Source organism: Sander lucioperca, chromosome 5 (assembly GCF_008315115.2).
Source record: "Sander lucioperca isolate FBNREF2018 chromosome 5, SLUC_FBN_1.2, whole genome shotgun sequence".
Classification (NCBI taxonomy): domain Eukaryota; kingdom Metazoa; phylum Chordata; class Actinopteri; order Perciformes; family Percidae; genus Sander; species Sander lucioperca.
Window position 1 is genome coordinate 3,970,001 of NC_050177.1, and position 23,967 is coordinate 3,993,967.

Genomic DNA, 23,967 nt, shown 5'->3' on the forward strand with positions numbered 1-23,967 from the left:
GTCTGGACTTTTGGTGATACAGTATATGAAATCCCTTCTCAGCATGTTTAAATATCTGATGCTCTACTCTAAACAAGTTGGAAACGTGATAATTAATCATGACTGAATTAAGCAATATTACACAAGATGGTTTGATTTAACATCATTATTGGCACAACAGTGATGCATCTAGGACCGAGGCGCTGGCTGAAGTGATAATATGATGTTAAATCAAACCCTCTTGTGTAATAAAGTGATTATACAACAACGGTTACCAACTAAATAAAAGTTATAATCAAACTGTGGGGCAATGCACTCTCAAAATAAAAAAAGCAACAGAGAGGATTTGTCATCTTAAGCTAATGTTAGCTTTGTAACGATAGAGATCATGGAATTTTCCAAACAACTATCACACATATAAACACAAAACTGTATGGCTAACTTAATCTGTTTATAACTATATCTACTTAAAGAAATATATTTTTCATGGATAGATTTAGCTACTATACGTCCGCGAACAGCTGATGTGATCCAAGCAGCTGATATGATACAAACAGCTGACGTGATCCAATCAGATTGTCTGGTCGGATCTACTTGTTGTATAATCAGGAATAAGCAAATGTCCATTAACCAAAATCGCATGATATTAAAACATTAATTATTTCTGGATCTCAGCCACAGTTCATATGTCATGTTTCATTTTTTAAACAAATGTATTGCTTGAGCGCCGTCCTCACTTGGTTCAATGGAATTTCGTTGTATTCATTTACAATGACAGTAAAAAGAATCTGAATCATTCTTAATGAAGTGATTCTAAATCAGAATAAAATACATTGGAAACATTCAAATCTTTTGAATGTTTACAAAATATTTTTCAATACTTTGTTTTCAAAGAATATTGTTCTTGATCTGACCTGAGAGTCTCCAGTGTGCAGTGTGGACTCTTCAGTCCAACAGAGATTAGCTTCCCTCCTGAATCCTGCAGGTTGTTGTTACTGAGGTCCAGCTCTCTCAGACTAGAGGACTGGGAGCTGAGAACTGAGGACAGAGCTTCACAGCTTCTCTCTGACAGGTTACAGCCACTCAGTCTGGAGAGACAACAGCAAGGAAACAAGTTATATTTAACTCCTGTTGAAAGATATCAGAATATTTAAAAGGTACCATATGTAACATTTCTATATTAAAATGTCTAAAAAAACCCATACCTATATATATATTTTTTATGAGTTGTGTTCTTACACTATCCTACGGAGCCCCCCTGGGGTCAGCTGAGAAAAAAAAACTAAACCGTACGCACAAATTCATAATCCGTTCCCTCGGTTTCATAAATTGTGAGCACGCATTTGTAAACCGTGCGCACGGATTCATAATCCGTTCCCTCGGTTTCATAAACTGTGAGCACGGATTTGTAAACCGTGTGCACGAATTCATAATCCGTTCCCTCGGTTTCATAAACTGTGAGCACGGATTTGTAATCCGTGCCCTCGGTTTTATAAAAGTGAGCGAAATTAGAAAGATATTCACAGATTCAAACTTCCGGGATCAATTACTCTATAGCAAAATGTTATTAACTCACAAACGATGCATCTTTTCTAACAGTAAGGTTAACAACGAGCTACAAACTCATTTTCATCAAAATGAGGCGTCCTCCAACCTGGAGAAATAACATTGTTCTCTATGAGCAGCCGGCGGTGAGACAGCAGTAAGACGAGTGCCTTTTTACAGTCCGTTTTTTTTACAAAACATTCAAAGATTTCCCAATTTTTTAATTTTAAATCCTGACATGAGAAGGGCGGTTTAAATTGAATAAAGCTTAATGTTTAGAGAAATATCATTTAAGAAGACCAATAACGATTGGGTTTATATGTTGAGTCTGGAATTTTGGTGATACAGTATATGAAATCCCTTCTCAGCATGTTTAAATATCTACTCTAAACAAGTCAAGTTGGAAACATGATAATTAATCGTGACTGAAGTAAGCAATATTAGACGAGAATTTGATTTAATGTCATTTTCGGCACGACAGTGATGCGGCTAGGACCGATGCGCTGGTGCCGAGGTTCGTAAGCATGACTGAAGTTTCTTCATGGGCAAGTCAACCATCAGGCTGCTTAAGGAATTGGGAGTGTGAGGCCAAACCCTACGCCAAACCATCAAAGCCCCATGTGCAGCAGAAGAAGCAAGTCGATGGCTATGGGTGAAAAGTGGTGACTCCACCTGGACTCCCTAATAACACCTGCGGAACGTAAGGGTTGAAAGCAGAGGGGGGGCACACCTGGGACGCCAGTTGCTGCCGATGAGCTGTCTGGAGGTGTCGTGGGCCTATCATTGAAACACCAGTGAAGGAGGGTGACCACCTGATGACCCCAATGAAGCTAAAAACCCCATTCTCAATCCACTCAACCAGACCTGTCACCACCACAGCGAGGAAACCACTCCGATGGATGCATCGTCACAACTCATACCTCAGGTTCTAAACAGGGAATTGTTTCACCTAGTCCTAAAAACATAACCTATTGTTCATCAGACGTGACAAAAAAAGCATGCGGGTAGACCAAGGCAAAAATCGTGAAAAACATTAGCCAACATATTTATAAAGAATAATATTTGAATAGCAATTTCAGCATTAAAATAGAATTGATAGTTTTACTATTCAAATTAAATTTGACTTTCGGAATTTGTTCCAACAGCCCTAGTGAGTTATACACTGTATGTCAGCACAATACATGAACTGACTTCAGAGTCTCCAGTCTACAGTTTGGATTCTGCAGTCCAGCACGCAGACACTCCACTGCTGAATCCTTCAGGTCGTTGCAACTCAGGTCCAGCTCTCTCAGATGGGAGGGGTTGGACTTCAGAGCTGAGGCCACGACTTCACAGTCAGTCTCAGAGAGTGCACAGTTAATAATCCTGTGATGACAGATAATAAACAACATTTAAAGAATAATCAAATCTGAAACTTTTATCCTTATAAAACAGACTATCACATTTGATCAAAAAGCACCTTCACAAGTGTCTGACGTGAGATTCAGATATGTTGAGGTGAGAGGTCACGGGACCCCTTTCAAAAATGGCCATGCCATACAGACAGAGATCCATTCTGGATTTTTTTTAATTAAAAAAATAAGACTGCAGACTTGCATTTAGTTTTACTACAACTCACTTCTCTGAGCTTGAGGAAGATAAAATCCCACCACTGAGGTGAACCTGCTGAGCTCTCCTTTACTGGCAGAATGAACCTGGAGGTCGTCCCAGCAGCTGACTGTGTGATCAGCTGATGTCTCAGTAAATCACGAGATAAATACACACATTCAATAAAAAACCATGGTGCTGTCTGCTGCTATTTTCTCTGCCCATCTTGCCTTTAGTGTTAATGAAATTCCCTCCCAGGAAGTTGACAGTCCACTTACAATGACAACATCTACTGTTATCCCCAATAGCTCCCCCTATCGGCCTCATCTATCATCATATCTGGTGAGTTCGCTTCGTTTTAGCAATATCAATGACTGTCACCCGGTCAAAAAAATTCCTGTACTAATAAACCATATGCCGACATTCAGAAAGGTCCGTGTAACACACAGAAATCAAAACAATTTGTTACCTGTTCAGACTTCAACCTTAAATCCCCCGCAAAACCATTCATCTCGGACAATGAAAATGGCTTTATTAAATGTCAGATTACTGACTAACAAGTCATTCTTGGTTAATGATCTTATCAGCACCCATAACTTGGATTTCACTCTACTAACTGAGACCTGGCTGGACAAAAATGTTTCAGTTTCACTCATTGAGGCAGCACCTCCAAATTTTAAATTCGTTCACACCACTAGACCTGATAAGAAAGGCGGTGGAATAGCTGCTGTTTTCTCTGAAAATTATAGTTGCAAGGAAATCACACTGGGGGATAATGCATCTTTTGAACACCTTGCTATATAGATCAATTGTGGTTTTTCCGCTCTTAATTATTACTGTCTATCGACCACCAAAATCCAAATATGGTTTTCAAGATCACTTTGTTGAGCTACTGTCTAAGGTCTCTACTGACTATGATTGCATAATTATCTTAGGTGATTTTAATATTCATGTAGACAATGCGAGTGACTCCGATGCTCAAAACTTTATCTCCCTATTAGAGGCATTTGACTTAATTCAGCATGTGTCTGGACCCACCCACAATAAGGGGCATACTATAGACTTAGTCATATCAAAAGGACTAAATATTAGTGTGCCCTGTGTGGTGGATGTTGCTATCTCAGATCATTGTTGCATTTTCTTTGATGTGTCTTCTTTTCCTGTACAGCAGAAAGTTACCCGAACAGTTAAAAAACGGATCATTACCAATGTTACTATTGAATCCTTTATGAACACTGTAAATAACTCACCATTATCTATGGCACCATTAATTGAGGATCCTGTAAAAAACTTTAACTCTAAAACACGATATATCATTGATAACATTGCACCTGTTATAACCAAATTCATAGAAAAAAAAGCCCCATGGAGAAATGAAGCGGTTGTTAGGCAGAGTAAGAGAGAGTGTCGCCAGGCAGAACGCAAATGGAGAAAAACCAAACTCCATGTTCACTATGGCATATATATAAGAATAAACTTAATCAATAAAGAGATGAAACAGGCCAGACAGTCTTTCTTCTCTAAAATCATTACTGAAAATATCAACAACAGTAAAGTGCTTTTTTCCACTTTTGATCGAATTATTAATCCACCATCTACAACTCCATCAGAGATGCTTTCTACTGATAAATGTGAAGAATTTGCTACTTTTTTCACCAACAAAATTATAGTTATCAGACAGAATATTAGTGCATCAAGATCTAAAATTCATCCTACCCACCAGTTCTCCAGGAATATGATTGCTACCATGAATCATTTTCTCCCCATTGACCTTAAAAAATTAAATGACATTGTTGGACAGCTCAGGTCTTCTACCTGCTGCTTGGACCCTCTCCCCTCCCCATTTTTTTAACTGTTTAGCACATGAGGTATTAGATATTGTAAATTCATCTCTTAAATCAGGCATATTTCCTGCAGTACTTAAAACAGCTGTCATTAAACCACTACTGAAGATGAGCAATCTTGACACAACAGTCGTCTGTAATTATAGGCCCATTTCCAATCTGCCATTTCTCAGCAAGATAATAGAAAAAATGGTTTCCTTTCAGCTCACCAACTATCTAATGTTAAACAACCTTCTGGATAATTATCAATCAGGCTTTCAGCCTCATCACAGCACAGAAACCACATTTATTAAAGTTGTGAATGATTTGCATATAAACACTGATTCTAATAAATTATCTGTCCTTGTGCTTCTGGACCTCGGTGCCGCCTTTGACACCGTTGAACATCAGATTTTATTACATAGATTAGAAACATGGGTTGGCCTGTCTGGTCCATTCTTAAACTGGTTTAGAACTTACCTGTTGGATAGACAATTTTTTGTGTCCATTGGGGAATTTGTCTCTGACAAAAGGGCCATTATGTGTGGAGTTTCCCAAGGTTCAATTCTTGGACCATTATTGTTTAATCTCTACATGCTCCCACTTGCACATGTTATAAAGAAACACAACATAAATTACCATAACTATGCAGATGATTTACAGCTATACATATCATTAACTCCTGATGACATGCATCCCATACACTCCCTAATAAATTGTATTTGTGATATCAACATGTGGATGTCAGAGAACTTCTTACAACTAAACAAGGATAAAACTGAAATACTTATCTTTGGTGCTAAGGCTCAAAGACAGAAAATTGTGGCCTATCTCAGTTCTCTGTCTCTAGAGAGCAAAAGCGAAGCGAGAAATCTGGGTGTTATATTAGACAGTGATTTAAATTTAAGCGTCATATCAATCAAGTCACAAAATCAGCCTTCTACTAATTTAAAAATATTTCTAAATTAAGGGGCTTTCTGTCAAAGGAAGACTCTGAAAAATTGATACACGCTTTTATAACAAGTAGATTAGATTACTGTAACGGTCTTTTCACTGGTATTCCGAAATCAACTGTGCAGCGATTACAATTAATTCAAAATGCAGCTGCACGCGTTCTGACTGGAACAAAGAAGTTTGAACATATTACACCTGTCCTTAGACTTTTACACTGGCTCCCAGTAAAGGCTAGAATTGATTTTAAGATTCTGCTCCTAGTATATAAAGCTCTCAATGGCCTTGCACCTCAGTATATTAGAGACATGCGCATTATATATGAACCAGCAAGAACCCTCAGATCCACAGGCAGTGGTCTTTTAACCATCCCTCGCTGTAACTCCAGAGCAGGGGAGGCTGCTTGTTGTGTCTATGCCCCAAAGATGTGGAACACCCTGCCAGTGGAACTGAGAGAGACTGGGTATCGCCTCTAATTTCCTGATAGATTTGATTCTGATTCACAATTTCAATGTTTATTTAGGATATTTCAGTTGTAAAACTGATTTAGCTTGGATATGAAAGAGATGATACAGTTGTACAAGGTTCCCTCTAACCTGCTGCATAGAGACAGAGCGCATCACGTCATACTCTGAAAGCCATGCTCACCGGAGGGGAACTCTCTGCTTCTATCTGTAAGTTAAAGGAGAATTCCGGTCGATTCCAACCTGTAGCTCTGTTGTTTGTAAATTAGGAGTACTGTCAGTAGCGAGAAAAACGAAACCAATTGGTGCTGCCTACACCGAGTTATCCTCCTGCTAGCGTTAGCACCCAACAGGCTGAAACAGGGCTTAAACAGGGCAAGTTTTAAACGTGTTTTTAGCCTCTAAACATGCTCGAAATGCCATTACAAGTGCTTAGCCATGTGCAGTTATTCCTTCCAAGGGAACATAGCGAATTTGACTGCAGTAGATGTGACAGAAAGCCATAAAAGTTGTGTTAATCAATACCTCTGTTTATTTCCTGGTTTATGGTGAAGCCCACACTAGTCGAATGCCGATCTCATACAATCCAATATTCCAAAATGCATTTTTTCCACAAAAAAACGATTTGCCGAGGTTCTTTCCATAGTAACGCGTATGTATCAACAAGCTGTAACCTGACACCACAGTGGAGCGAGCAGAGCTGCAGTTCAAGAGTTCAACAGCTAGGTAACCTAGCAACGGCAGCAGGGGGAGGAGCTCACAGAGCTGACAGACGGAGCTTGGAGTTAGATCAGGACTAATATGAGAAAATGGTTCGAGTTTGTGCCTTTCCAAATTGCGGCAACCAAATCAAGAGATATTTGAGCTTGAGCTTTCACCGTCGACCCCTCCGCAATCGGGAGATGATGCTGTGGGATCCTAAATTCTTCCCATTCTCTCCACTGATTCGTCACGTCTGTATCCACTTTTTTCTTCATAAAAGCTCAGTTTTTAAGGTCGGCAGCTTATAAAAACTTAACTTCTGGTTTATTAAGCCTTTTGGTAGTGAATATCACCACAGAGCAGCTTTTAGACATGTTTCTGTTGTTTTTCTAGCAGACGGAACAAAGAGGAGGAAACCTTCACACAATACAAGTCAACAGAGCAGAGAGATGTTTTCCGCCCGATGGGACTTGCCTCTGTCTCTATTATTAAAGTCTCAATGTTTACATCAAGAATTTACCCCAAAGCAGTTACATTAAAGGGTACCTACCATTGTTTTTTTAACCTTCGTCTAGTATTGAACGAGATCGCAATGACGGGCCGGCACGAATGAAGCTACAATGTAACCTAATGGGGCAATTTTGAACCTTACTTTTTTATGAAAGTGATTCCGTGTAGTCAAAATCATTTAAATATTGAAAATCATTTAGATAACAGGAGCCTATGATTTCTGTATCCTACTCCGTAACAACAGACTACCTGAACACCTTTTTCTCGTCTCGTGTTTCATTCTCTACACCGCTGTCTTCAGACAAGAAGTCAAGTCCTGAGATCTATAATGTTGTCAGACACTTTTAGCAACAATCTGAGCCTGTCAGTAGCAAAAAAGAGCAAGGCTTCACAATTGCCCCATTAGGTTACATTGTTGCTCGGTTCACACCGGCTCGTCATTGTGATCTCCCTCAATACTGGACCAAATTCAAAGATTTTTGGCCACATCAGTCTATTAGACACAAATGCATGGGCAAATGGGGGCAAGGTTGAAAAAAACGTAGTTACCTTTTAATGTACTTTTATTCAATTGAATTTTATTTATAGTATCAAATCATAGCAATAGTTATCTCAGGACACTTTACAGATAGAGTAGGTCTAGACCACACTCTATAATTTACAAAGAACCAACAATTCTAGTAATTCCCCCAAGAGCAAGCACTTAGTGCGACAGTGGCGAGGAAAAACTCCTTTTAGGAAGAAACCTTGGTGATACAACTTCCTTTCTTGTAATGTATCTTTGGAGCGTTATCTAAACTTTCCGACAGCTAGCATGACATAGTTGATACCAATGGATTCCTTAGGTCTTCTAGTTTCATATATTATACAGACAGAAACCAATTCTGGATTTTATCTATCCATATTGGATGATTCAAATGAAAATCAATTTAAATCAGAAAAATCTATTATTCAAACTAGCACTGATAGATATTATATGAAATGTGAAAATGAACTTCCTTAAAATGAAATAGTTCAGAATCTGCTCATAAAAATATGATAAAAATAACTAACTGAAAGTTATTATGCAAAAGCTTAAACTTCATGTGATGTTAGTTCAGCAGATCACAGATAATACATATTTGTTTGTATATAAAATAGGCACATTATAGAAACACACTGCTGACTCCGTATTAACTGTAAAAAGGCTGTCTGTTGTGATTAAATGATGACAGAAGATACTTTAGCTACAAACACAAAGATCATCATCGTGTCATTCTCACAGCGTTTGAGACAACAAAGACATTTGCAGAGTATGTAGAATTATTTACAATAAGTAGGTTTATCTGTTATAGTGTGTAAGTTTTATATTGTTCATGTGTGTAAAGTCTGTATGTTTACTCTAATACTGATGGTCTCAGCTTCACACTGATTTAAAATGATAATCACATCTGGACTTACCGAGCCTTTCTGCAGTTCCTCACAGCTGGAATCAGTCTCCGTCGTCCCTCCTCTGATGTGTTGTACTTCTCCAGGTCCAACTCATCCAGAACCTCCTCTGACATCTGCAGCATGTAGGCCAGAGCTGAGCAGTGGATCACAGAGAGGTTCTTCTCTGATCTGTTCTCTGACTTCAGGAACTCTTGGATCTCATGATGGACTGAGTGGTCGTTCATCTCCGTCAGACAGTGGAAGATGTTGATGCTTCTGTCAGGAGAGATCTCATAACTGTTCATCTCCTTCAGGTTGTTGATGGCTCTCTGGATGCTTTCTGGACTGTTGTCTGTCTGACCCAGCAGGCCTCCTAAGAGTCTCTGGTTGGACTCCAGAGAGAGGCCATGAAGGAAGCGGACAAACAGGTCCAGGTGGCCATTTTTACTTTCAAGAGATTTCTTCATGACTTTCTTCAGGAAGACATCCAGGGATGGGTAATTAACATTGTCCCAATCACCATCATCATAATCCATAGCTCTCTTCCTCAGGAAGTCCTCCAGTACCTGTGTGTTCCTTTTGGTGTAACAGTGGAACATGTAGACTGCAGCCAGAAACTCCTGAACGCTCAGATGAACGAAGCAGTAGACTGTTTTCTGGAAGATCACACTCCCTCTTTTGAAGATCTCTGAACAAACTCCTGAGTACAGCGAGGCCTCTGTGACATCCAGACCACAGCGCTCCAGGTCTTCTTGGTAGAACATGATGTTTCCTTTCTCCAGCTCTTCAAACGCCAGCCTCCCCAGCTTCAGAAGAACTTCCCTGTCAGCCTCTGTCAGCTCCTGTGGACTCGTCTCATGTCCCTCAGCATACTTGAGCTTCTTCCTCTTTGTCTGAACCAGCAGGAAGTGTGAGTACATGTCAGTCAGGGTCTTAGGCAGCTCTCCTCTCTGGTCTGTAGTCAACATGTGGTCCAGAACTGTAGCAGTGATCCAGCAGAAGACTGACATGATGTGGAGGCTCCTGGAGGTCTTGATATGGGAGATGATTCTGCTGGAGAGCTCTTCATCACTGACTCTCTTCCTGAAGTACTCCTCCTTCTGGGCATCAGCAAAGCCTTGTACTTATGTTACCCTGTCAACACACGCAGGAGGGATCTGATTGGCTGCTGCAGGTCGGGAAGTTATCCAGATGCGAGCCGAGGGAAGCAGCTTCCCCTGGATGAGGTTTGTCAACAGCACGTTGACTGATGACTTCTCTATGACATCAGAAACAGCCTCATTGTTGTTGAAATCCAGTGAAAGTCTGCTTTCATCCAGGCCGTCAAAGATGAAGAGAACTTTAGAGCCAGTTAGCTGCTCTGCTGGGACCTCCTGTAATGTTGGATGGAAAACACGGAGCAGCTCCAGAAGACTGTACTGCTCATCTTTGATCAAGTTCAGCTCCCTGAAGGAAAGAGGAATCACCAGACTGATATCTTGGTTTTCCAAACCCTCGGCCCAGTCCAGACAGAACTTCTGCACTGAGAAGGTTTTTCCAACGCCAGCGACGCCGCTCGTCAGAACGACTCTGATGTGTTTCTGTTGGTCAGGTAAGGCTTTAAAGATGTCGCAGCACTTGATTGGAGAGTCATGGAGGATCTTCTTCTTGGAAGCTGTCTCAAGCTGCCTCACCTCATGTTGGGTATTAACCTCTTCACTCTGTCCCTCTATGAGGTAGAGGACAGTGAAGATCCTGTTGAGGAGGATTTCACTTCCTGTTTCAGCTCCTTCAGTCACACGTTCAAATGTCCCCTTCAGCCTGATCTTATGTTTCTGACGACCAACATTCACTAAAAAAGGACAAAGGTGAGAGACAGAACAAGAAAGAGAAAAGTTGACAATCCGATGATTATTTTCATTACCAATATGAAAACAATCCATTTAAATTTCAGATGGACGTAAACTGTAACAATATTTATGTTAAATGTCTTCACTAGTGCAGCATAATATATAAGGAAAATACATGTTATGCTATAACTTTGTTGAATATTGATATATATACGATACATAATCACACAAACATGAAGTGTTGTCAGTTCTGCTGCTTTCAGGATTCTGCTAAAATACAACACAACAACGCTTGATGAGGTAAAAACAAACGAAACGAAATGATTTCCAACTTTCTTTTGTTAAACAAATTGAAATGAATATAAAAGACAAAAAGAATGACAGTTTAATTTTGAAGTTACTTAAATTATCCTTATAATTAACAAAAAAAATCTGAGTGTCTTTCTTGATGTGTATATTTCATTAGTTAACGCTAATCAATGATAAAAAATGATATGTTGTGCAGCCCTAGTCTGTGCTGTCTGACTCAACACATGTCTCAGCATTACAACAACCAGTGGTGTGTTCAGACATGAAGACATCAGCAGACAGATGGACAGACTTACTTTGTTCAGAGCTGCTCTGATTGGCTGTCTGCAGTCCAGCTCTGGTTCTGGATCTGGACGGCTGCTCCTCCTCAGAAACATCACTCCTCTTCCTCTCTCTGTGAAAACATTTCTTCATCACTACAATGATAGAGGCAGTTTTTTTATTTTGAGAAAATAAATACCACATTTGACGCAAATTTTAATACATTAACTTCAATATTAGGCTTTAAAAGCCAGAAAAGATCCATCTGAGTTAGAAACAGTATCTGAACTAATAGTTCTGCATCATGACTATTAATCTTTTAGCCGAACATTTAGTCTTCATCTTCATCAGGTCAGCTGACAGTAAAACAGTCTCTTACTTTGTGTCTGAGGGTCCAGGTTCATTACTGAAGGCTGGAGGAAGATGTATGGACCGGTCACTCTTCATAGACAGACAGCCAGATACTACAGAATCTGCTCTCTGTCTGTTGTCCTGAAATCTGCAAACACCAACATGTTTTTATTCATATCGCTTCAATCTTTTATAAATGTTTTTAGCCCTTTATGAAGCTCTAAACACACAAACTGCTGCTACTGTCAATAATTAGGAGGATTTAAAGTGTGTATTAGTCCTCTTAGATTAGATTAGAGAGTTTTTCTGGGTCACTGACAGCTGTCACAGATACAAAGAGGAAGATGGAACAAATGTGGCAAAACATGGCATTGGCAACTGAGTCATAATAGGAGTTAGTATCAGTGGTCTTACTTTGTGTCTGAGGGTCCAGGTTCATTACTGAAGTATGGAGGAGGTGTTATAGACCGGTCACTCTTCATAGACAGACAGCCAGATACTACAGACTCTGCTCCGTCCTCCTCTTCCTCCAAACCACTCATCTTCTGATCTGAAGTCAGTCAGTCACACACACACACACACACACACACACACACACACACACACACACACACACACACACTCACACAAACACACAGACATACACACACACACACACACACAGATTCAAAAACACAACCACACGGTCACACACACACACACACACACACACACACACACACACACACACACAGTCACAGACACACACAGTCACAGACACACACACACAGACAGACACACACACACACACACACACACACACACAGTCAATCACACACATACACACACAGACACACACACACACACACACAGTCAAACACACAGACACACACACACACACACAGTCAAAAACACAACCACACGGTCACACACACACACACACACACACACACACACACACACACACACAGTCACAGACACACCCACACACACACACACACACACACACACACACACACACACACACACACACACACACACACACACACACACACACACACACACAGACACACACACACACACACACTCACACACACACACACACACACACACACACACACACACATGATTTCAACATGATTTCAACGCTATAAAGACCGTTGCCGTGGTTGCGTCCCTCCCTTACCCCTCCTATAGTCCCTATGGACACTTGGCCAGTGTTAATGCTAATGTAAAAACCAGTTTTGGGGGAGAGTAGTTAGTAGATCTGTTTAGAAGTGGACTGTTCCTAGAACTACGTTCCTGGAACTACTTGGTCAGAAAGAGGCTGTTGGAAAGACTCCAGGACTAATGTCATCTTTCTGTCCTCTAATGGAGACAAGACTCCAGGACTAATGTCATCTTTCTGTCCTCTAATGGAGACAAGACTCCAGGACTAATGTCATCTTTCTGTCCTCTAATGGAGACAAGACTCCAGGACTAATGTCATCTTTCTGTCCTCTAATGGAGACAAGAATCCAGGACTAATGTCATCTTTCTGTCCTCTAATGGAGACAAGACTCCAGGACTAATGTCATCTTTCTGTCCTCTAATGGAGACAAGACTCCAGGACTAATGTCATCTTTCTGTCCTCTAATGGAGACAAGACTCCAGGACTAATGTCATCTTTCTGTCAGTGTGTGTTTGTTCTTCCTTCGTCCCGTGAATGCAACACGAGGAACTTTCCACACGACAAGTTCCAACATGTTTAAAATGTGATGAACAAACTTTATCGTTAAACAGATTCAGTGACGCAGTGGAAGAAGTACTCCAAACTATTAATACTACACGGTGAAGTAATACTCTGTCCAACGTCCTGCTCTGTGACTAAATGTACTTGATGTAGAAGTAGCAGTGAGAGAGCTGATTCTTTGGAACATTACATCATGTTTTACTGCTGATTCAGACTTTGTGTGTAAACTGTGAATGTGCAGAGTAACACGCTGTCAGATAAATGGAGGACAATAACAAGAGGAGCCACTTCTTAGAAACCTCCGTAAGCTGCTGAGAGGCTGAGTCAGGGAACAATCTACACTTGTATGACGCACAGTTTGAATAATTCAGTTCCACTCCGTGATATGCGTTTACAGATTTATTTTCCACTTGAAAATAGAAAAAAACTAAAACAACATAATCTAGTAGCATGAAAAATGGCCTACTGTATGAACGTGGATGTGGTGAGTTGTTCACCTTTGAGTTTTCTGTGAAACTTGCTGTCAACAGAACATGTAGATCCCAAACTCGCCCCTCTCTCTAGCCTCCACCATGCAGGTGCAGAGATGTATCAATAGATGATGATTATTGTGATTAAAGCAAGTATTGAGACATGTTACCAGGGGCGTCGGACTGGTGGGAATAAGGGGACTGAGTACCCAGGGCCCTCATGTAAGGAGGGCCCAAAAAAGATGCTAGAATGAATAGCTGTGGATGTGGGGAGGGGCCCATAGAAAATGCCTTTCTACAGGGCCCAGAATTTTGTGCTACGGCCCTGCATGTTACTGCAGTAAAAGTACTACTAGCACAGTGTGAAGTTCCAGCAGCTGGCTGAGCAGATAACTAACGTGGAGAGAAAACAGACAGACTCTCTTTTCTCTGTTCTCTGGACGTTAACAGAGAAAACCTCAGCAGAGAACTCCACATTACAGACAGCACATTGAGGGCTGGGAGCCAAAGGGGCGTCACTGTGTTTCATCATTCAACAAGAGAGCCAGAACTAACCGGTTTCTAGCTGAACTCAGGCAGCTTCGTCAGGAGGAGGAAGAGGACAGAAAGAATCCTGGAGAACCAGAAACTCTGACTAAAGGAGGAGGAGCCAAGAGGAGCTACACTGAAAAGATGCAGAACAAGTTTTCAGCCAACAAGGCTGCGTCAGAGCAGACAGGCCTGCAGGACATCAGCTGCCTGATAATAACTGGATGGATTATCATAGAGTGGGCGTGTCTGTGAAGAGAAGGCTCGGCCCAGAGAAAGTGATTCTTAGTATTAAAGTAAAATATAGCGTTGCTCATAACTGTGAGTCGTATGTAGGCATGACATGTGGAGAACAACATCCCTATCCCCTGTCAATGTATACATTCAGTTAGTTAGCTCACTGGTTAATTTCCATATAAGTATAGGAATGTGAGTGTGTAAGCGTCACTTGAGTGTAATATTGAGTGTGTGTGTGTGTGTGTGTGTGTGTGTGTGTCTGTAATAGACTTGCAATACACAGAAACTTTAGCATGAGCACCAAATAAGTCCAGGAAATTTACAATATGCATTACTGTACCATACAATGAGGTGAAAGGGGACGGGTTGGAGCGTGTGTGTGTGTCAAGAGATGGAAGATCTGCCCGGGGGAGAGGAGGAGACACCTTCAAGCAACAGTGCATAAAAGTTGAGGGAAAATGATCAGTGGAGGTCCACAGTTGGATGGAGCCTGGGTAACCTGTACCTCGTACACTTTTTGTCTGCGATCAGGAATACTTAGGATCTGTTCTTGTGTACCCACAATTGAGCTTTGTAACCTTAAATGCTGGACTTCACTAAATTTTATTGACTTTAATCTGTCGTCTCAGTTTGGATTCCTGAGTTCTGGTGTCATTAGTCTCATCAACCAGAACACAAGAATTAGAGTGTATAGTTAAACTGGAGTCAGATCTTCCTCTGGCCTTTGGGCCAGTATTTTACCTGAAGTTTCTACAGTATTCAGACATGTTACTGCAGTAAAAGTACTAATAGCACAGTGTGAAGTTCCAGCAGCTGGCTGAGCAGATAACTAACGTGGAGAGAAAACAGACAGACTCTCTGCTCCCTGAACTCAACACAAGATGAAAATGAAGAAGTGAAAGACTTACGTACTGGACTGCTCTGATTGGAGGGTTTCTCACGCTGCAGCTGGACCTGGAAGACCTCTGGGACACCCAAACATCTTATCATGTTTGTCTCTGACTGCAACACAACCAACCTGTTACAGCTTCATCAGGAGGAGGAGGAGGAGCAGGGGGAGGAGGAGGAGGAGACAGAAAGAATCCTGTAGAACCAGAAACACTGTGCCAACAGAGATCAGAGGAGCAGTAACTCTTCATAACAACCAGCAGTGATAAACAGGAAATTAAACTTCAGTTAAAAGTTATTTTAACTGTTAACAAACAATGACATGATGAATTATAATGTTACTGATTATTGGTAATGTTGTCATCTGTTATTTTAGAGAGAAATACCAAAATAAAGAACAATCCAACTAACCCAAAGTCCCCAGTTAGTCTTCATCTCTGAGCTGGTGGTGATGTCATGGCGCCCTCTGGTGACATCATCAGGAACTACAAGCAGAGCTCCACCAATCATATTCACACATTACAGTTTCTGCCTATTGCTTACACACTTGTTGCAGAATTTGGCTCATTACGTCAAAACTCTCCACACAAGCCAATCAGACGTAGCACTGGAGATTAACAACTCACATCTATGACAACATGAAACACTGCAATCACAACTTAACACTACTTTCTAAAAATGAAATTCTTTAACAAAACCATACACACAAACACCATCTGATTTACTCTTTCATATCACCAGCAACACACTGATGGCTTTATAGAAAACACTGCAGTCTTTATGTTTCTATTTTTATTGTCATATTCTCAGACTCAGTCTTCTGGAAAACTCAGAAGTAGAATTTCTGCAGGAATCAAACAAGAGTTTACAAAGAACGTTCTTACAGAAATAAAGAGAAATAGAATCACAAATCATCACATTTAGAACAATATTACAGTCAAATAAACTATTACTGGATGAATTATTATTGGGAGAAAAAACAGACTTGTTTTGTTTGTGTGTGTGTGTCTGTGTGTGTGTGTGTGTGTGTGTGTGTGTGTGTGTGTGTGTGTGTGTGGTGGGGATCTGGCCACAAGACCTTGTCAACATCAGAGGCGATGTCTCTTCCACGTCCGACTCCTCCCTCTCTCTCTTTGTCCTCCTCTTAAGCGTGTTTTACACTAACCGCGGCCCGCATGCGAGTCCAAATGTGAGGTCATGGGATTGCCGTGACTATTTATACCTGCGCTGGTGCTCGCGACACTAGTTGCAGTCTTCTCCTGAACAGGGCGCTAATGAGCAAATGCTACCGACGTTGCTCTTTCTACGGACTAGAAGAAGAAGAAAAAAGTAAACAACGGCATAACTGGCTGCAGCATTGACGTCAATGCTTCGATTTGATTGGATGAGCTACTTGGTGGCATCAAGCCTTTCATTCACCATAAAAGAACTCATCTTCAGTTAACAAGAGAGACCTGCAGTCACTCTGAGAGCCATGACATCCGGTTGGCTGCGAACCCGTTTGGCCTCCTGTTTCCGCTTTGTCACGCGCCGCTGGAAAAAAAAGAGCCATGCGCGACAGCTGGGCACGCGCTATAAATCGGATGCGCTGGCAGGATATGACATCATTTTGACGTCACGATGGCGCGCACCACCTTGGATGCGTCCAGTATAATTCACCTCTTACTCTGACTCTCCTTGCCTCCATGCTGCAGAGTTCTCAGCATGTTTTCCCAATGATAACAGCAGATTTCGTTTTTGAACAAAGTGTCTAATGTAAGAAAACGTGTGTAGTGTTTCACAGTAAGTGTTAAAGAATTGCAAACAAAGTGCAAAGTTGACAATGTGTTTAAGCTATGATAACACTGTGTTTAAGGTATGGTTACACTGTGTTTAAGGAATAGTTACACTGTGTTTAAGGTATGGTTACACTGTGTTTAAGGAATAGTTACACTGTGTTTAAGGTATGGTTACACTGTGTTTAAGGTATGTTACACTGTGTTTAAGGTATGATAACACTGTGTTTAAGGTCTGGTTACACTGTGTTTAAGGTATGTTACACTGTGTTTAAGGTATGTTACACTGTGTTTAAGGTATGATAACACTGTGTTTAAGGTATGTTACACTGTGTTTAAGGTATGATAACACTGTGTTTAAGGTATGGTTACACTGTGTTTAAGGTATGTTACACTGTGTTAAAGGTATAGTTACACTGTGTTTAAGGTATGTTACACTGTGTTAAAGGTATAGTTACACTGTGTTTAAGGTATGTTACACTGTGTTTAAGGTATAGTTACACTGTGTTTAAGGAATGCTACAAGAAGTTTAGGTTTTGAGGTTTTTAGTGTGTAAGCAATGGGCAAAAACTGTAAAACATGTTTACATATTTTATTAGTTTCATTTCTATGTTCATGTCTCACACACTCAGCCCACTTTATACATTACATTACACACACACACACACACACACAGGTGCTGATCAAACACAGGACACGTCATCTCACTGGGTGGAGTGGTAACTACCCTAACTAACCGTATGGAGTGGTAACTACGCTAAATAACCGTGTGGAGTGGTAACTACACTAACTAACCGTGTGGAGTGGTAACTACCCTAACTAACCGTGTGGAGTGGTAACTACCCTAACTAACCGTGTGGAGTGGTAACTACACTAACTAACCGTGTGGAGTGGTAACTACACTAACTAACCATGTGGAGTGGTAACTACACTAACTAACCGTGTGTTGTGAACCGCGTGGAGTGATTCCAACAACCAGACAACAGCTGTGTCTCAAAGACCGGCAGCAGCAGCCGGACGGTGAGAATCCACCGTGAGAGGTGATGATAGTTCAGTCACTTCCTCATGGATTCACTTCGTAGGAACAAGAGGAGAAAGCCTCACTGACATACAGATAATAACATAGTTATATATAATAATATACAGATAATAACATAGTTATATATAATAACATACAGATAATAACATAGTTATATATAATAACATACAGACAATAACATAGTTATATATAATAATATACAGATAATAACAGTTATATATAATAACATACAGATAATAACATAGTTATATACAATAACATACAGATAATAACATAGTTATATATAATAATATACAGATAATAACAGTTATATATAATAACATACAGATAATAACATAGTTATATATAATAACATACAGATAATAACATAGTTATATATAATAACATACAGACAATAACATAGTTATATATATAATAATGGATTCACTTCGTAGGAACAAGAGAAGAAAGCCTCACTGATGTGAAGAACAGAACAGAGAAACATATAGAAATGCTCTCTGGCTGCCATATGCCAACGCTCCGGTCAGGGGGGGGGCTAGACCCTCAGTACAGTGGGGGGGGAAGCTAGGCTCTCAGTACAGTGGGGGGGGAGCTAGTCTCTCAGTACAGTGGGGGGGGAGCTAGTCTCTCAGTACAGTGGGGGGGAGCTTCATCACTCTGCTACCAAGTCATTTTAAATGAAAACAGTAAATATCTGATGAATGTTATAATGTGTATATTAAGACAAAGACACATTTTAACAAGTTAGTGTTGAAGAACAAAGAAAACAGTTTGTCAGTCCAGCTGATGGACAGAGACAGCTGATGGACAGAGACAGCTGATGATGGACAGAGACAGCTGATGGACAGAGACAGCTGATGGACAGAGACAGCTGATGGACAGAGACAGCTGATGGACAGCGATGGTGCTGAACAGGCCAAGTGAGCCCAGTCAGTGCCACACCATATAACTGACATGGCTGATTATAACACTATATAACTGACATGGCTCTATTATATATATGTCTGGTAAGAAGAGCTGGATTATCACAACGTGAGATCATATGCAGTAATTAGCTTCTTTCAGCTAATAACGTGTCACTTGGCGAGGGCCCCATTCTCCTCAAGTGACGCAAGATCGGCGGCGTTTGAGGGGCCCCTAATTGGCACGGGGCCCTGGGGCGGCAGCACCCAAGCACCCACGCTATCTCTGCTACTGGCTCCGGTAAGTCCTCTCACCCCGTCTCTGCTGGGCATGCCCCAGCTGCCCAAACATTTGTTGACAAACTCCGACGCGCACGCGACAGTGAAATGGTGATTTATCCCTTTAAATGTGAATAAACGACAGTCACACTCACCGCCAGCAAATGCTCTTTCCGTTGTGATTGGTGGTATCTTAACAACTGGCCGTTACCTTGTTTCCTACAGACTGTGTTGATGTGACAGTACATTACAGCCACTCAAACAGGACTGAGGAACGCCCGCCTTAACTGCAAAGTTCTGCAGGAAACCCTGGAAAATGAGCACGTAGCCATACAGCCCATGGAGGCTGAAGGGCCCACTGTGGAGAGGAAAGGCCTGGTAGTTGGTCCTGACCATCCCTGGTTTGGAGCCAGCCCAGATGGAGTTCTGGACTCAGCACAGCTCCTTGAGATTAAGTTCCCCAAAAGAGTCCCGTGTCACTTGCAGAGTTTCTTGGTGGGCCAAATGGTGACATCAGCTGCTTCAGTGATGGACATGATCTCATTCTTCCCAATGGGCAGAGTGGACACTACCTCCAGGTGGTACACACATATTGTTACTTATGTGTGAACTAATTAACAGATATTTGTGAACCTTCATTAAAACATGAATGAGCCTTGTTTTCATGTCTTCTTCCAGATCCAGGTGACAGTGATGAGCCTGGGGCTACAGAGCTGCAGACTCCTTTTCTGGACATCAACTGACCACCTGGAGTTGGACATTTCATTTGACAAAGACTATGCAGATACACACAGTAAACACCTCCACAAGTTTTATTTTTCACACATGATTCCAAGATTAGAAGATGATTTTGTTAAATAAAGCTGAAGCTCTGCCCCAAATACCTGAATCTGTTGGAAATACAGTAAGCTCATAACAGGTGTTATGTCATGTACACACAACAACCACCAAGAGCTCTGTAGAAAAGCAGTAGTAGAAACTAAAAAGTAAAGGAAGAACATGGAAGTTTGATTTAGGGCACTGCAGTATTCAACATCTCAACAATCAATACACAATATACTGTAACACACAGGTATACAACAGCTCAACAATCAATACACAATATACTGTAACACACAGGTATACAACAGCTCAACAATCAATACACAATATACTGTAACACACAGGTCTGCTCCAATATGGGGAGGAGAATTATCCAAACACCACACTCAATTTGCATCATTCCTAGATTGTTTGCAAAATGACACACTTCAGTCAAAACATATACACATATTTGTGAAAATGCTATTAGTTTTCATTTAACCAACACAGTCCTCAATGATCAGACACTATTGCAGCCAGTTTCACACTGCTGTGATATGTGAGAATGTACACAAATAGGCCTACTATAAACTTACCAAGCACTGCACAACACTGATGCTGAAGACTGAATATTTCAAGGATTTATTTCAGTACTTACAGTATTTCTTACCATAATCAGTTACAGTAATCAACCAACAATGAAATCAATGAAAGAAATAAAATCTGTAGACAAATAAAAATTACTGCATGAAGTACATACACTTTGAAGAAAAACTACTGTAAAAGCAACAAGAATACTGTAACTATTCATCATCTCTCCGTCTGGCTGGATCAGGCCATAAGATTTCATCCACATCACAGGCTATGTCTTCATTGGCAAGGCACTGTTGGAAGAATCGCCTCGTGTGACGAATCCACCCCTGCACAGAAGCTGCTTCGATATGATCACAGGCCTGCTCCATGGCCTGAATGAGGGGCAAACGGTCATAGGGCTGCAGGTCATAAACCTTCCACTGCCATGCTGAAAAAAACTCTTCTATTGGATTCAGGAAGGGGGAGTATGGGGGAAGGTATAAGACTTCAAATTCAGGGTGCTCATGGAACCAATTCTGGACCAGAGCAGCCCAATGGAATGAGACATTGTCCCAAACGACAATGTACCGCATCTGGTCCACTTGGTTTAATGCTGTGTAATCTCGTGCAATCTGTCAAGAAATGCAAGTATTAGATTTGCATTATAGGCTCATAGATTTGCATGGTGGCGGAGGACCCCATTTTGTATAGCAGCGCAAAGGGTGATGTTACCCCCTTGCTGCCCTGGCACATTGGTGATTGCCCTGTGTCCAATTACATTTCTCCCTCTTCTTCTTGTTTTCGCAAGGTTAAATCCAGCCTCATCCATAAATTCATGTTGAATTTCTGCAGCATCCATTTGCAAGACTCTCTGAAACACAGTAAAAGACAATAGGATGCCATTCAATATCTATTGCACAGTATTTTCTTGTGCCAGAACATTATGAGCAGTGCACAATACCACACCATAGTAAGATGAACAATACATACCTCCACATACTCATTGCGCAGATCACTCTCTCTGAATTTCTGTCAAATAGTACCCACTTCATGTATATTTGACTTTTCTTGAGGATTCGACCTAATGTTGACAGAGAGACTCGTTGGATGTTATTGAAAATATGGTCATCATTGATGATATTGGCTTGGATTTCTCGCAGCCTGATACAATTATTGGTCGAAACCATGTTCACAATGGCGGCCTCCTGTGCACGAGTGAACATAGGGCCCCTTCCACCTTGGTGTCCTCGACCCTCAATCCTATGTAAAAAATAAAATATAAAAAAATACACATGCAGCCTACTGTCAAATGTCACAGTAAACAATATTGATGATAAGTACAGCAAGCTTCAATTTCAATGTAATGTGTGGTTAGCTTACCTTTTTTCTCGATGAAATGTCCGAATAACTGACGCAACAGTATGTCTGCTGAGATTTGGTTGAACTCTTTGTCCAGCTTCCATCAGTGTCAGTCCATGGTTGATAACATGGTCAATAGGTGTTGCACGGATTTCTTGAGTCAAATTTGGTCCTCGTCTTCTTTGTTCAGGTTCTGTCAACTCTTCAAGTCCTTCTCTACCTCTTCCTCTACCTAGACCTCTTCCTCTACCTCCTTCTCCTCTTCCTCTACCTGAGCCTCCTCCTCTACCTCCTTCTCCTCTTCCTCTACCTAGGCCTCTTCCTCTATCTCCTTCTTCTCCTCTTCCTCTACCTGGGCCTCCTCCGCTACCTCCTTCTCCTCTTCCTCTACCTAGGTCTCCTCCTCTACCTCCTTCTCCTCTTCCTCTACCTAGGCCTCTTCCTCTATCTCCTTCTTCTCCTCTTCCTCTACCCGGGCCTCCTCCTCTACCTCCTTCTCCTCTTCCTCTACCTAGGCCTCTTCCTCTATCTCCTTCTTCTCCTCTTCCTCTACCTCCTTCATCTCCTCTTTGAGCTCCCCCTCTCATTCTCACTCTTCTTCTTCTTCTTCCTTCCATTTTTGTTGAAGACAGGTGAACTCACCTGCTGCCTTTTATAGCACACCTGAGTGCTGCGTTTTCAAATTAGCACGTGTGCTTCCACACCTGGTGGATGTGATTATCCAATTTATTAATTAGTGTGGTCATTGGCTTTGTAATGACAAGGAAGTAACCTCACAATCCTTATCTGTGTCTAAGGTGTGAAAAGGTGTGTAGAGTTTTACAAATCACTGTGTGTAAAAGCAGACATTGTGTGTAATGTTGTGCAAATCTGTGTAGGTGTTTTGCTCATTGGAGTAGAATTTTGCAAATTGTGTAAACAATCGTAAAAAAACTGTAATAACACACATAGGAAGGCAGTCTGAACAGAACTAGTTCTACATTAACCTATCTGGATTATTATCAACACACATCAGACATCAGACAAGAATATTACAAAGATCAACAGTTACATAACACATGTTTTACAGCTCTTTACCTGTTATGTATAGTGTTATGTTTTACAGGGACGATGATTGTAGCTGTACCTGATTACAGTTTTATAATGTTACATTAATGAAGTGTGTGTGTGTGTGTGTCTATGTGTATATATCTGTGTGTGTGTGTGTGTGTCTGTGTGCTTCTGTCTGTGTGTGTATGTGTGCGTCTGTCTGTGTGTGTGTGTGTGTGTGTGTGTGTGTGTGTGTGTGTGTCTGTGTGTGTGTGTGTGTGTGTGTGTCTGTGTGTGTGTGTGTGTGTGTGTGTGTGTGTGTGTGTGTGTGTAGACCTGCACAGATCTTGATTGGGCGTGAGTAATGCTCCGTGTATGAGTGACCTCCTCATTGGTCAGCTGGCAACCTTTGTGTGTAAATGCTGAATGATTAAGTTCACTCTACGCTCCTCCTCTAACTGTGAAACCACCATCAGCCATCACCTCATCTCCAGCACGCAAATAGTCCAGAAACCCAGACTTCTGTGTTATGGAGGGTTAGTCAACCTTATCATAATATTATATCATATTATATATATATATATATATATATATATATATATATATATATATATATATATATATATATATATATATATATATATATATATATATA

The 23,967-nt window shown here is 41.0% G+C and overlaps 1 pseudogene; it reads right to left on the bottom strand.

The window, feature by feature from the left end:
- Window positions 1-23,967, bottom strand: part of LOC116058425 — a 91,856-nt pseudogene that overhangs the window by 15,252 nt on the left and 52,637 nt on the right.